Raw genomic sequence first — 14,329 nt, 5'->3', positions numbered from 1 at the left:
CCCAAGTCTGCAAATGCGTGGCCTGGGCGTCAGCTCCTCCTCTGTTCTCTTTGCCACTCAGGGAGGTGGGTCGCGGAGCCCTCGGGGACAGGCCTGTGCCAGAATCCTGGAGACGCCAGGAGATGGCCCTGCAGCTGCCAATTCGATTCTCCTCCCGCCCCGGCTCCTCCGTCCCGGTGAGGGCCGTTCCTTCTGAACTCTCAGTGCGTACTCTCGCTGGGCCTCAGGCCCTTGGCCCTGGGTAGCCAGGCTCCACACGCTGGACAGAAGAACGTCACTGGGCCCGCCTCTAAGGCCGCCGATGGCAACGCAACTCCGGTGCCCGCGGTGGTCTTTGGCAGGGCTGCACCGTTGGGTGGCCGAGAGAGGCTTCCGGGGCCCAACCCGCTCACGCTTGGAGGGGAAGGGGCACACGGCCAAAGGCTCACAGCCCCCGGCCCCGCCGGGCTCCTGAGAGCCCCGCCCAGACATGGCGGCCACCGGGGAGCCGAGCCTCGGCTTCCTGTGCCCGACCCGCCGGGCACCGGGGCCGTGCGCCTCGTCCCGGTGCCTGTCTCTGGAGCTGCCAGGGCCCGAGACCCGGCCTTGGGCCACGCCTCCCCGCCGCGCCTGGCGGAGCCTTCAATCTCTAGGGGACACTGTCCCTTGTCCCCGACGTCACTCCCTCGTCAGTCCTCCCCAGGAGGGGACAGCGCAGGGTTCGCGGGATCGGTCGAGCCTTTCCTCTTGATGGCAGTATTGCACCAGAAATGCCAACGCCGCACTCTCCAAGTCCTCTCCCTCCGCCCTTTGCCCGAGGAAAAAAACACCAACCCGTGTCCAACCTGGCTAAGGCAAGGTGGCTGGCCACTCTGGGGGTGCGGGGGCGCGCCTCAAAGTCTGGCGCTCCATCCTGCAGGGCCTCCGTCTCCGGCGGGTCCTCTTAGCCCGCCTTCATGACAAAAAAGCAAGGACTCCGCATCGAGGCGCCCTAGCAGCGGACCTGAACGTAATCCCTAGCTATACCTTCGGTACTCCGGGTGTGCCTAAGACCTTGGGAAACACGCCGAGCGTTGGCACCGGGTCCCAGTCCCCGCCTCCCCCACCCCGGCAGGGCACATCCTCACAAGTCACCGAGGGGCCAGTTTGACCGAGAGGCCAAAGGGCGGCGGCCCACAGGCACGTGGCGCGGCGGTGGGGGGGCGGAGGGGGACAAGAGTGAGGGCCTGGCGCTTACCCCACGACGCCCCGCACCCCCGGACCCCCGCTGTGCGGGGCGCGGACGGTGGTCCCCACGGGTCAGTCGGGAGGGCAGCCGGACGCCGCTCCCGGGACGCCCAAGCGGCCTCCCGCCGGACTCAGGGTCCATCTCTTGACAACTCCCACGGGAAGGCCGGGGATGGGAAAACACCCAGGTGTGAGCAGGCTCCCGAGGACTCCGGTGGATCACACCTTGGAGCGTCTGGGAGCCACTGGAGACACATGCCCCTGCCGTCAAGCGGCCTCCCGGCGCCCGTCTGCTCTGACTGGAGCCTCTCGAGACCGGGGAGACTCGCCGTCGCCGTCGCCGTCGCCGCACAGGCTGGCTGAGGGAACACACTCCCGATGCCAAGTGGTCTGGGCACGCGGCCGTGCAAAGAGACGAGACGTGGCGCCACGTGACCTTGTCTTCTCTCCCTTCCCTCGTTTTCGTTTTCTCTGAGCACGCGTTCCCCTCTCTCTCGAACTCTGAAACTGCCGGGCTCCCAGGTGTGGGCAAAACTTTCCCGCTTCCTGAGGTGCATCAAAGGAAACCCAAAAGAGCCTCCTAGTGTCGAGCGCAGGTCTTCGGGGACCCACGCTCACGGAGAGGGGGCTGTGCAGGTCGGGGGCGAGGTGTCTGTGCCCACGGCCACCTGTGTGCGCGCGCAGGCACGCAGCTGCACACGTTTCCACACGGAGCGCACGTACGTGTCCACGCGGATTCATGCCGCACGGGACTCCAGGAACCTCAGCTCTTGAGAGACCTTCTACTTTTGGTCACTCGCGGTACGCGATACGACAGGAGTGCAGCAACGAATCAGACCGGAGGCTCCCATCGCCTCCTTCTCCCCACGGCAGGGGGCAGGGAGCGTCCCTGGGTTGTTGTACAGGAAAGCCACGCCCCGCACGGAGGCAGCGTGTGCGTCGGTGTGTGTGTGTGTGTGTGTCACGGACGGCGGAAGGCTCCTTTAGGGGGTGGTGTGTGTGTGTGTGCGCGTCGGTGTGTGTGTGTGTGTGTGTGTGTGTGTGTGTCACGGGACGGCGGAAGGCTCCTTTAGGGGGTGGCGGGTGGCATCTTTCCTCCCTCCCCCCGACTGGACCGTGAAGGGCTCTCGGGATTGCCAAACCACTTCCTCCTGAAGGCAGGGTTGCCGCAGAAATGCCAGCCTGCCCTTGCTGCGGGGACCCCGCCTCCGCCCTTCGCTGACCAAGAAACGCCGACCAGCGTCTGACCTCCCTAATCCACGGTGCCACACGCTCACTGGCCCGCCTGGTGAAGACTTCAATGGTTTTGAGCCAGAATAGGAAGCGTCCTCCTCACGGCAAGATTGTTTCAAGAAGAGACACGAGGAAGAAGAAAGGGAGAGAGAAAACACCGGCGGTTTCTGCTCACTCACACACGCACACACAGGCACACGCACGCGACATTTCCACACGGAAGAAGGGAAGTACACCTCCTCGGGACTTCACGCTTTCAAGTTCCTCGGTTTGTCAAGAGACAGACTTGGGGAGCAGGCAGAGATTGACAGCGGGCTGCCCCGATGCCCGCCCCCCCGAACCCTGCACGCCCCCCAGCACGCGCACCCTCTTAGTATTCCAGCAAGAGGGTGTTCCCAAGTCCTCCCTGGTCTGGCGGAGGGCCGTGGCGCAGTGAGCTGGGCCCAAGAGCAATCGGGAGACGATGGGAAGAAGAGCTAGGGAGGGCTCCACTCAAAAGTAAAGGAGGCAAAAGGCCTGACAGGCCTGGTTCGCCCCAAAGGGTCTCCAAGGACCTCTCGCCACGTGGAGCTGGGACTGCTACTTCTCGTGGCTGCGGTGGGGAGCCGAATGGTCACATCACTGGCAGTTGGCTTCACAGGGCCTAGGGCCTGGGCCCGGGCCCAGGTGCAGGTGCAGGTGCAGGTGCAGGCCTAGGCCCCTCACGCAGGTCAAGGCGTAGGTCCAGGGCGGGCCCGGGCCCAGGTCCAGGGCCACGGCCACATCCACGTCCACGTCCACGTCCACGCCCACGCCCACGCCCACGCCCGGGTCCGGGTCCGGGTCCAGGGCCCGGTGTAGGTGCAGCTCATGCTCCAGGCTCAGGCCCAGGCCCGGGCCCAATCCCTTTCCTCCCTCCCTGATCCTGGAGGACACAGTCCTCGCGTTCCACGTACCGATCGATCGCCTTAACTAACGTACACAGATGATCTACATGCTCGGCCACGCAAACGGTTTCTTCCGGTTCCACAATCGGGACCTCGCTCCAGAGCCTTTTCTACCGTGGCTGAGAACTGCGGAAGGGTACACCAGTGTCCTCGTGCCACGAGCCTACCTTGGGAGTCTTTCCTCCTTGAGGCTTGCTGAACTCCCAGAATCACCGCCTTTTTCCTCGGATGGAATCAACTGTCTGGGAAAAGGAGAAGGAAGAGAGCAGAGGGCCCTCACTCACCCGGAACACCAGCGCCTACAGATGACCGGCGTCTCCGTTTTCCTTTCTCTTCCTTTCCTTCCACTCGGCCTCGCCTGCAACGAGAGCGCCGAACGCCCTTCACTCAGTGTGGGGCCACCCGCCACAGTGCTGGTTCACAGGGGGCCGCAAACACCCCGCCCAGGCAACCTCCAGAGTGTTTTCGGTTACTGCTCAGACCAGCTCTGGGGTCAACCAAAACTTCTGAATAAAGCAGAGTGTGAAAAAAACCAGCTCCACTCATCTTTCGGAAACGGCGCGGCTGTCGCTCAGGGGCTGTTAGAAAGAAGCAGCCCTTACAGAACCGTGTCGGGTGAAACCTAAAGGAAGATACCTTCCCCCACCATCTCTTTTCTGTGGGAACCACAGCCTTCGCCCTGGCGTTTATACTGGCAGAGCATTCCTCCTCGGCCCTGGACCCGTGTGACTAGGGCGGGACACTGACGGACATCGTGGCAAGCCCGCTCTGCCCACCACAAACGGAAACACAGACCCTGACCAGAAGCTCGCTTTGACTCGAGGGTCAGCGGGCACTAGCCGTCTCCTGTCGGTCCCACACAGATCCACCGCATCCATCTTCCCGGGATGAGGGCATCCGCTCCGGGATGGGGCCCAGTTACGATTTACCCCACCGCTTTCCTCGGGGTGGACAACCGTGGGTGCTGGACAACGTACCCCGGGCACGCACACTTGGCACTTTGGTAACCACGACTCTGTACGCCGCCTCATGGCCAGTTCGGTCGAAGACAGAAGACGAGAGGAAGAAGGAAAAGAGAAACGTGGCGCCCAAAGAGACGGGACAAGGCAAATAACCTACGCCCCTGCCCCCAGGCAGACACACGGGCACCCCACCTTGGGCAGCTGTCAGAAGAGAAACGGAGCGGTGCGGGCAGAAGAGGACTCGACTCGACTCCGCACAGACGTGCCAAGGCCAGGGCACGCACGTGCTGTGAGAGCAGCCGAACGAAAAAAGAGCGTATACGACTACGTGAGCCTTGTGGGGTCAGCGCGGCCCTCTGTGCCCGCCTGCCTTCATTCGCATTCAACCCCGGAAGCATACCCAGGGAGAAGTTACACGTGGTCCCCACTGCGGTGAGGCAGTCGGAAGGCAGAGGGACAACTTGGGGGCGGTCATGGCGCGAAGGTGAGGGCTTTTCCCGGGACTGGGAGAAGTTTCTATCCACAGCGGCATCCCCAAGGCGGTTACAGGGAAAAGCACAGGGGAAGGGAATTTATGTGTATGTTTACATACGTGTAAATATATGTTATATTTCTTATATACGTACATATATACACACACGTATACATACATATAAATACACACACACAACCCCCCCACACACACATACCTACACGTGCATGTGTGTACGAGATGGAGAATGCACGAACGAAGGAAGGAGTGTGTGTGTGTGTGTGTGTGTGTGTGTGTGTGTGTGTGCGCGCGCGCGCGCGCGCGCGCTGGGGGGTGGGGTGGGGCGGGGTGGGCCGGGGGGTGGAGGGCAGACGGCAGGCACGCTCACGGAGAGCTTCCCAGAAGGGGCTGCCGCACAAACGGCCCTCACCGAGGACATCGGCCTGTGGGATCTCCACCTGTCCCATGGACTCCTCTCCCCACCAAAACCATCCTGGGGCCCTCAATGACGGAGTGACTGCCTGAGGTCCCTGGAGGTGAGCAGGGGCAATCCACCTCCCTGTCTTGTCACCTGACCGGGCCCCCGTCAGTTCCTCCTGCTGCCTCGGTGGCCTGCGCCTTCTCGGGCCCGCTCCGGAGTCCTTGCACCAGATGAGGTAGCTGGAGGAGAGCAGGAGGGAAGCTGGGATGCAAGGAGAAGAGGGGAAATCCTGGTCCTCGTGCCACCTCGAGCTAGGAATCAAGTTTTCTGGGAAAGTTAGGACTCTGCCCGAGAAGACTCGTGTGGACTCGTATGGATAGCCATCGACAAGTGTGCGGAGAAAACAGGGTCCCTGTCCCCCGCCAGCCAAGGCGGACTTCAACCTCCCAGAGAGATGCGGAGGTGGATCCACAGGCGCGTGTATTCCTTCGGCCGCCTTTATAGGTACATTCCTACTCCCAACTAGAAGCCCAAAAGGAAGGGACACCCCCTCCCCCAACACCCCAGGACAGCCAACCGCACTTGGAGGGCTTGGATGGCTTCTGGGCCTGCCTTGGCCTTTTTTGATCCGCAAAGGGCGGAGGGAGAGGCCTCGCGCACAAGGGTGGTTGGCATTTCTGGAGCAACAGTGCCATCAAGCGGAAGCTTTTGAGCACGGGCCTCAAGGCCCTGTCTGTGGATCCGGTGGGGGAAGGCCTGTGGCGGGAGGAAGTGTGGGTTTGGGGCACTCGGAGGAATCCGGGGCCGGATTCGGATGCCCGGCACACCTCCGGAGTCAGTGTGGAAGCGACACGCGGTGGACCGACGGAGGCGGGCTCGCCCACCGAGGAGCCCCCTGCTGCCAGGCCTGCCGGGCTCCCCAGGCTGTGGGGCGTGGCCTCGGCAGCCGCCATGTTCTGGAACCGGAGCTGATGACGCTGCTCCTACCTGCAGGGCATCTGGCCGGTGGATCCTTGCCCTCCCGGCAGGAGCGACGTGGGCCAGCGGGGAGCCTGAGGTCCCAGGGCCACGGGGAACCCAGGACCCGATGCCCCGTCGGAGGCCCCCGGCCCAGCCACCATGAGAAAAGGGGGCAGGGAAGGCCGCGGCGGCCACCCTGTCAGGGGCGGCATTTGGCAGACAGGATGGAGAATTTCCTGATCATTTGCTACTAGACCTAGACAAGGAAGAGCGACGCAGGTGCACTGCGTTGCGGCTTCGAGTTCGAGTTGTGTTTTGTTTACTTTGGCTCCCGCCAAAAGAGTCTGGGTCCCAGGCAAACCAGCATCCCAGTCAGCCCCTCTCGTCCCAAGTATCAGAGGGTGTCGACTCCCACTCGGCATCGGATCTGATCCAACAAGACCGGGATCGGCACCCTGACAGGGACATCATCCTCCGCAGACAGGGGACCGCGGTCTGTTTTCCGCACTTCTCCTCGGCCTCCCTCCCGGTGTATGGGTCCTCTTGTTTGGAGAGACTCCTGGGATTTCCCGCACGGGGTCCGTGTCCTGCGGGTAGGGCCATCGGCCCTGGCCACCAATCAGACCTTGTAGGTCAGGACCTGACCCCAGGGCTGGGCAAAGAGGGTTGGCCCCGAAAGGCTCTGCCCACACAAGACCGCCCGGCAAAATTTCAGGCGACTCACAAGTGTGAAAGGAAGGGGCAGGGAGCGGGTTTCGGCACCCTTCCAGGTGAAAGCAAGGGGTGTGTGCGGAGGGGGGGCCGTGAGCCTGGAGACCTGCTCCCAGATTCTCCCACCCACCCCACCCCCACGCTCCCCGCTGACCCCTAGGCAGGTAGGAGCCAGGCCAAGGGCACGAACGAACGAGCCACCCCAGAGGTTCTTCTTCCACAAGTGGGCTATCGGGACAGACAGGGTCTAGAAGGAACGGCCGGGCGGCCGTCCACCCGGGAATAGGCACCTCGTTCCTGGCCCTGGCGGACAAGCTGCATCGGGAGGGAGGGGGCAGTCTCGCTCGACCCAACCGAAGTGAGCTCTAGGCAGACTCCTTCACACCTCTTGCTCGATTCCCCAGCTGCCTGGGGACAGCGGTGGGTGGCAAGCATGGGGTTGAGACCCACAGAGCCAGGGGCGAATGCACGCCAGGGCCACTCATTCGCATCGCCCAAGTGAGGCTCAGGGCCACTTGGGGAAGGTGGCCAAGGGAGCCCAAGTCTGCAAATGCGTGGCCTGGGCGTCAGCTCCTCCTCTGTTCTCTTTGCCACTCAGGGAGGTGGGTCGCGGAGCCCTCGGGGACAGGCCTGTGCCAGAATCCTGGAGACGCCAGGAGATGGCCCTGCAGCTGCCAATTCGATTCTCCTCCCGCCCCGGCTCCTCCGTCCCGGTGAGGGCCGTTCCCTTCTGAACTCTCAGTGCGTACTCTCGCTGGGCCTCAGGCCCCCTTGGCACTGGGTAGCCAGGCTCCACACGCTGGACAGAAGAACGTCACTGGGCCCGCCTCTAAGGCCGCCGATGGCAACGCAACTCCGGTGCCCGCGGTGGTCTTTGGCAGGGCTGCACCGTTGGGTGGCCGAGAGAGGCTTCCGGGGCCCAACCCGCTCACGCTTGGAGGGGAAGGGGCACACGGCCAAAGGCTCACAGCCCCCGGCCCCGCCGGGCTCCTGAGAGCCCCGCCCAGACATGGCGGCCACCGGGGAGCCGAGCCTCGGCTTCCTGTGCCCGACCCGCCGGGCACCGGGGCCGTGCGCCTCGTCCCGGTGCCTGTCTCTGGAGCTGCCAGGGCCCGAGACCCGGCCTTGGGCCACGCCTCCCCGCCGCGCCTGGCGGAGCCTTCAATCTCTAGGGGACACTGTCCCTTGTCCCCGACGTCACTCCCTCGTCAGTCCTCCCCAGGAGGGGACAGCGCAGGGTTCGCGGGATCGGTCGAGCCTTTCCTCTTGATGGCAGTATTGCACCAGAAATGCCAACGCCGCACTCTCCAAGTCCTCTCCCTCCGCCCTTTGCCCGAGGAAAAAAACACCAACCCGTGTCCAACCTGGCTAAGGCAAGGTGGCTGGCCACTCTGGGGGTGCGGGGGCGCGCCTCAAAGTCTGGCGCTCCATCCTGCAGGGCCTCCGTCTCCGGCGGGTCCTCTTAGCCCGCCTTCATGACAAAAAAGCAAGGACTCCGCATCGAGGCGCCCTACTAGCGGACCTGAAAGTATTCGTAGCTATATCCTTATCAAAATTTGTAAATTTTTGTTCCCTAAAAAAAACATTCTGACAAGAAGCCTCATGTAACTTGATGTAAAGACTGTTGGTTCAGTGGCACTGGCAGGGGTGAATAGTGAGGTAAACCTCTAGTTCTAGTACAATGATCCTGTGAACCTGGTTTAGGTTACATGGCTGTTCCTACTTTTAGATATAGATTATTATACTCATAAATTAGGAATCAAACTACATGGCATAAGACACCTGTCCTTGTGTTTGGCCTATGTTCCAGCTTTCAATGATTGTCATCAGGAGTCTTGTAAGGAATAACAGGTGTAACTTCCGTATGCTCGTCACAATTCATCATTTCATTTTGCAGCATTTCATATGAAGGTGCATGCCTTTGGTCTTTTTTCCAAGCAATCAGCACATGGTATATGATGAAGACTTTACCATGATGTCAAGTATACTTTTAGAATCCACTTTTTATGACTGCAGCACATGGAAAGGGAGAATAATCTCCATCATGTACTGAAGGAACAGACTTCCCAGGTAAAAGTATCTAAAGACAATATAATGAGAAAGGGACTCTGTTGATGCCTCTATGTCCCATTTCCCCAGGCATTCCCACATTATGCTGCTCATGAATATCCTGCCAAATCATGTTTTCTTTTGTTTTTGCTTTTTTTCCTGTTGGTCCACACATTAATGTTTTGCTCCAAACAAGGCTTAATGTGATTAAAGGGTGTTAGAAAACTTTTAAATCTACTGAGAGGCATCAAGCAAAATTCCCAAGAGCCTCTACCCCATGTCACTGACCCCCAAAGAAAGGCAAGTCACGATTTTATGTTATGCTTTTCATCCTCAAAGATTTTCCCATGCACCACAGCAAACAAACGTTTAGGTGGAAGGTGAATGTCCACGTCTACCTCAGTCTGCGTTTGCACTGGCACAGAGGTATAACCTTATCCAAGCAGATCTTTCTCTCGTTTCATACTGTATGATACTCATTGAACGTCAACTCTTCAGGAACCTTTCTGCTTTTTTCCCTCAAAAGAAGACACACTTCTCCCAAGGTTTCAGGCTCAGGAGGACTACCATCTCATCCCTTGTATTACAGACAGTAGATATTCCCTCCCACCACTGAATAACAACAGATCCCACTATTCACCTCTAGAGGGTCTTTTTTTTTTTGCTTGAGGCAGATTCGCCCTGAGCTAAAATCTATTGCTAATCTTCCTCTGTTTTGTATGTGGGTTGCCGCCACAGCACGGCCGCTGAAGAGTGGTGTAGGTCCGTGCCCAGGAACCGAACCTGGGCCGCCAAAGCGGAGTGCACCAAACTTTACCACTAAGCCACTGGGCCAGCCCCCCCCTCTAGAGGGTCCTTTTGGTCCCTTTCTACTTCTCAATTCTACAAACCCTGGCTGAATGACACCCTCTTGGATGCAGTCCTCTGCTCACTTGTAAATATAATTCTTTTCCATGTTTGCAGAGAAGCAATAGAATGAACCAAAATTCTCAGGTACGTTCAATTTTAGGATCGATTTTGCCAAATGGTTTTCCAAGAGACATGCACCTAAATGCCTCCTGCCTGCCCAGTATGAGATGTCCCAATTCTAACAGACCTGGCCAGTCTTTTTCATGTGGTCAATATAAAAGGTAAAAAAGGTATATCCTGATGAATGTGCAAATGTCTACCTCCATTCTGTATGTTATTTTGCCTGTCTCCTCAGCTAAAGTAGGGTTACATTGAGATGGAGTCCAACTGATCAGTCCAGAACTTCAGGGATGCTTGGACTCTAATCAGGCATAGAAGCCCCCTTTCATGCCAGGCTTTGAACTAGATTCTCCAATTTTCAAACATTTTAACAACATATTTTAGTTTAGTTCTCATCAGCAGATAAGGGGCTATGTACCATCAAAGCGCAAATAAGAATGATAGAAAACCCTGAAGAAGAAAATGACTAGCATTGCGTATCCCCTAGTTTGAAGAAAGCCACTGTTTATGGTTTTTTACTAGGCCTTGAAAAGGGCAATACAGGTGCATTATATTTAGAGTTTTATTTTGATCCTCCTAAATAAATTCTGGTTCACAGGCTCCACAGTACTCTCTAGCCCATCCTGTTAGGTACAACTGAGGTGTCTATGCCCTTTTTAAATTAATCAGTTGAGATCTACATCATCTTCTGGAGTCACTGGATCAAGGTCTGTTGTCCACACTTCTTGTCTACCAGTCAAGCCAGCCCATGCTCCTTGACTTCCACTTAGATTATCAAGATCTTGTTTGGAAAGACACCTGGGACCTGAAGCAGGAGGTCTGCTCTATCTTTATCATGTCACAGTGTGAACTCTGGTCAAAAAGGCCCACTGAGACCACCATGCTCACAGCATTGGGTAGAGACCACATGAGATTGTCTGGGTCAGGACCTTGGCTTGTGCTCAGCAAATAAGAAGGTCTCAGTCAGCATCTTTCCCACATAACATTAACTTTCAAAATCTTTGGAATCTCAGCAAGTGTGTAAAGAAAGGGAAATGCAAGGGTTTCAGCACCTTCCAGTGAGGTGTAAAAAAAAAAAAAGTGTTGACATTTGAACTCTGTTCGCAACACTGCACATAAGAGAGAAAACAAAACATTTCAGGGAAACTGATTTATAACTTCTTTTTACCCAACTTTTACCCACCCAGTGCTTGAAAATCCAACACTCAGAGGCATATACTTCAAAATTTTTTCACCTTTCCTATAGTTGATAAGAACCAATACGGAAAATATTTATACCATTCACTGACACCTAGGAAGTTAACAAAATTCTTAACAATCAAGGGCTCTATCAGTATTTCTTCAGCCCAATTCCATGGACAAATATCCCGTTACTAAATAGAATGGAGGAATTTATGGTACCAACAATGAAAGACCATATGCCTAGGAATAATCTAACAAAAACATTAAAAACCTATATGAGGAAAACTTTAACTCTACTTTTCTATCTTTCAGGACACTTTAAACAAGAGTAAAAACGTGCTATATTCTTGAATAAAAAGACTGAACCTCTTGAATATGTTAATTCATCATCAGTTAATTAATCAATCTATTCTAATCCCAAGGAAAATCCAAAAGGCTTTTGAAGACTTTGTTGATGTTTTCCATTTTTCTTAAGGGACAATAAACATGAATATCTAGGAGAGTTTTGACAATGAATAGCCACGTGGTGGGATGACTAGCTCTACCATATACATGGCAGAACGCAAAGTCCAAGAATAGACACAAAGACACACAATAATTTAATATACGACAAGGCAGCCTCCCAAACCAGTGGGGCTAAAGGCAGATTTGAGACAAAGGGCCACCCATCTAGGAAAGGTTCTTAATTCCACACTTCACACCATAAATAAACCAGGATAAACTCTACATGGATCCAAGAATTAATTGTACAAAAAAACGGAACCACACAACTACTATAAGAAAACATGGGCCGATTCCTTTATAACCCTGAAGTAGAGAAAGCCTTTCTACCTCTGACTCAAAACTCATCAAAAAAAACATGGATACATATGAACAGACAAAATTCACCATATTAAAAAAAAGACTCACAAAGTCAGAAAAGCAATGACAAATAGGAAAAAATATTCTCAACTCACATCACTAGTCTTCCTAATACATAAAAAGCAAGCTCTAGAAATCATTTTGGAGTAAGAACCACCACTCAACAGAAAAAGACATTAACAGTCCAGAGAAAGAAACACAAAAGGACCCTAAATATACATTTTCACCCACTTATAAGGAAAATCTAGGGAAAAATTGCACTGCTGTACAATTTCTTACATTTCATGGGTTTCCAACCATGACCTGCCCCCTTTATTACCTGGTATTTCTGGCCCTGTCTTCGATCTGGCTTATCTTAAGTGGTCCCAAGTCATCACTTGCTATTTTCTTGTAAGGATTTTTCCTACACATGCAGAGAGGCAAATGGCATCTCAGGGGAAGATGTTTTTACACAAGAAAAAATTGCACTGCTGTACAATTTCTTACATTTCATGGGTTTCGAACCATGACCTGCCCCTTTATTACCTGGTATTTCTGGCCCTGTCTTCGATCTGGCTTATCTTAAGAGGTCCCAAGTCATCACTTGCTATTTTCTTGTAAGGATTTTTCCTACACATGCAGAGAGGCAAATGACATCTCAGGGGAAGATGTTTTTACACAAGGTGTGGGGCCAATCACTTTGAACCCTTAAAATGGGAATAATCATACTGTAAACAGGGTGTGGTCCTTGATGTGAAAATCCCTGACCCTTACATCTCAATTGCTTTCTCATGCCATCAAATCTCTGCCGAACTTGTTATATGAGCTTTCAAACTTTGGAACTAAGATCAAACTTCTGCCTCAGTATCAGTAACAAGAAACACAAGTGCGCGCGCGCGCGCACACACACCCTTAACACTGTTGTCTACAAATATCCAGCATAAATGTTTTCTTTCCTTCTTGACTTTTTTGTCTACATCTAATTGGTTCACCTTATACATATTTTTGTATTATTGCCACTATATTTTATCTTTGATAACCTCAAATTACTTCTTTAAAAAGCTTTAATGTTTCTTTCATTAATAATCATCCTCCTTTCAGATTCTCCTATTGCACAGAACTGTAAAAAGATGAAAAACATAAACCACCAGTATTCCCATCACTTGGGGAAAGCTCCTGAAAATTTGAGAGCTTGGATAAATGCATATGTGGAAACAGACCTATAATTACTTTAGGTCAAAAATTCATATCTAAGCTCTGTGCTGTTACGTAACCACCATTTCTTTAAAAAAATTATGTTTAGAAATCATAATTGAAATTCTTGTTTTATCTAAAAAAGTTTTAAACACAGAAATGTGGTTAAAATATGGTATGAAAGAGCCTCCTCCAAATTCCACTCTCTAGTAGTAAACACAATCAACAGCATGGTCGTTTTACCTGCTTTTTTAAAAATATATATACATAATGACCAACAGGACATACGTATCTGGATATACATGCAGTAAACAAATGCATGTGTATAAAGGAAACTTCTGCCCTTTGTTCATTTCCATATATATAATTATATAACCTACTTTTTTTTTTCAGATTTCTCCAGGGACTGAACAGGATTTGTCATAAAGAACCAAACGTGGACAGAATGGATTTGTGCCAGTTCCCGCTGCTATAGAGTAGGCAGCCTTTAAATACAATAGGTCGGAGGGCTAACAGCAAGCCCTTAAAAGTTTTAAATATACAGGAATCTAAGAAGCTAGGTTTCTTCATTCAGGTCGTTTTACCTCTTCAAACTTAGCCCTCTGCTAAGTTTCAAATCACGAGGAGCACAAACGACCTGTGAAAATTAACCACAGTCTCACAAGTCCCATCACTCCATTTAAAATAACGCGGATGGCATCTCATATTCTTTTGCAACCTATTATGTGAATCTGCTCGTTTCACTTAGACAATGTACACGACGAAATAGTTTCCTAGACTGGTCATTAGCACTGGGTTTAAGATTTTCAAGAAAGTTTGTCAGAAATAAGTAGAGGAATTGAGCCCAACACCAGCCAGGAAGGACACCTATTATACCCTTAGTCCCTGGAAGCAGCATATTTCTTTACAGGAAATGTTACTTTTCCGGGGAGCCCAGTCCCTGACGGCAGCGCACTCAACCCAGACCGACCCAGCAGACTCTCCTGCAGCCACGTAAATGGGGAGGACCGGGAGAGGGGAGGAGGAACCCGGGGCCCACCCTCTGGCCACAGGGAAACGCTTCCAGGCCCACTGACCGGTGGAGGCCCGAGGGGCTCTTCTTCACACGCCAGGGCACAGACCTTAGGCGGCGGGAAAACCCCCGCGCCCACGCTCAGCCAGCCCGGCCAAAACGCCACACCCCCGCCCGCCTCCCGAGCCGCCG

At 54.0% G+C, this 14,329-nt stretch overlaps 1 long non-coding RNA gene across 4 annotated transcripts in view; it reads right to left on the bottom strand.

Moving 5' to 3' along the window:
* The window catches only part of LOC147911808 (uncharacterized), a 110,401-nt gene that overhangs the window by 95,788 nt on the left and 284 nt on the right, over positions 1 to 14,329 (bottom strand). For all 4 annotated transcript variants that reach the window (XR_015550341.1, XR_015550340.1, XR_015550339.1 and 1 more), the window contains exon 2: positions 3,650 to 3,723. This is a non-coding gene — a long non-coding RNA (uncharacterized LOC147911808). The remainder of the gene's footprint in view (positions 1 to 3,649; positions 3,724 to 14,329) is intronic.

This window comes from Ceratotherium simum, chromosome X (genome assembly GCF_057802395.1).
Source record: "Ceratotherium simum simum isolate JZ-2026a chromosome X, ASM5780239v1, whole genome shotgun sequence".
Lineage (NCBI taxonomy): Eukaryota > Metazoa > Chordata > Mammalia > Perissodactyla > Rhinocerotidae > Ceratotherium > Ceratotherium simum.
This window is presented reverse-complemented; position numbering and strand designations above follow the sequence as displayed.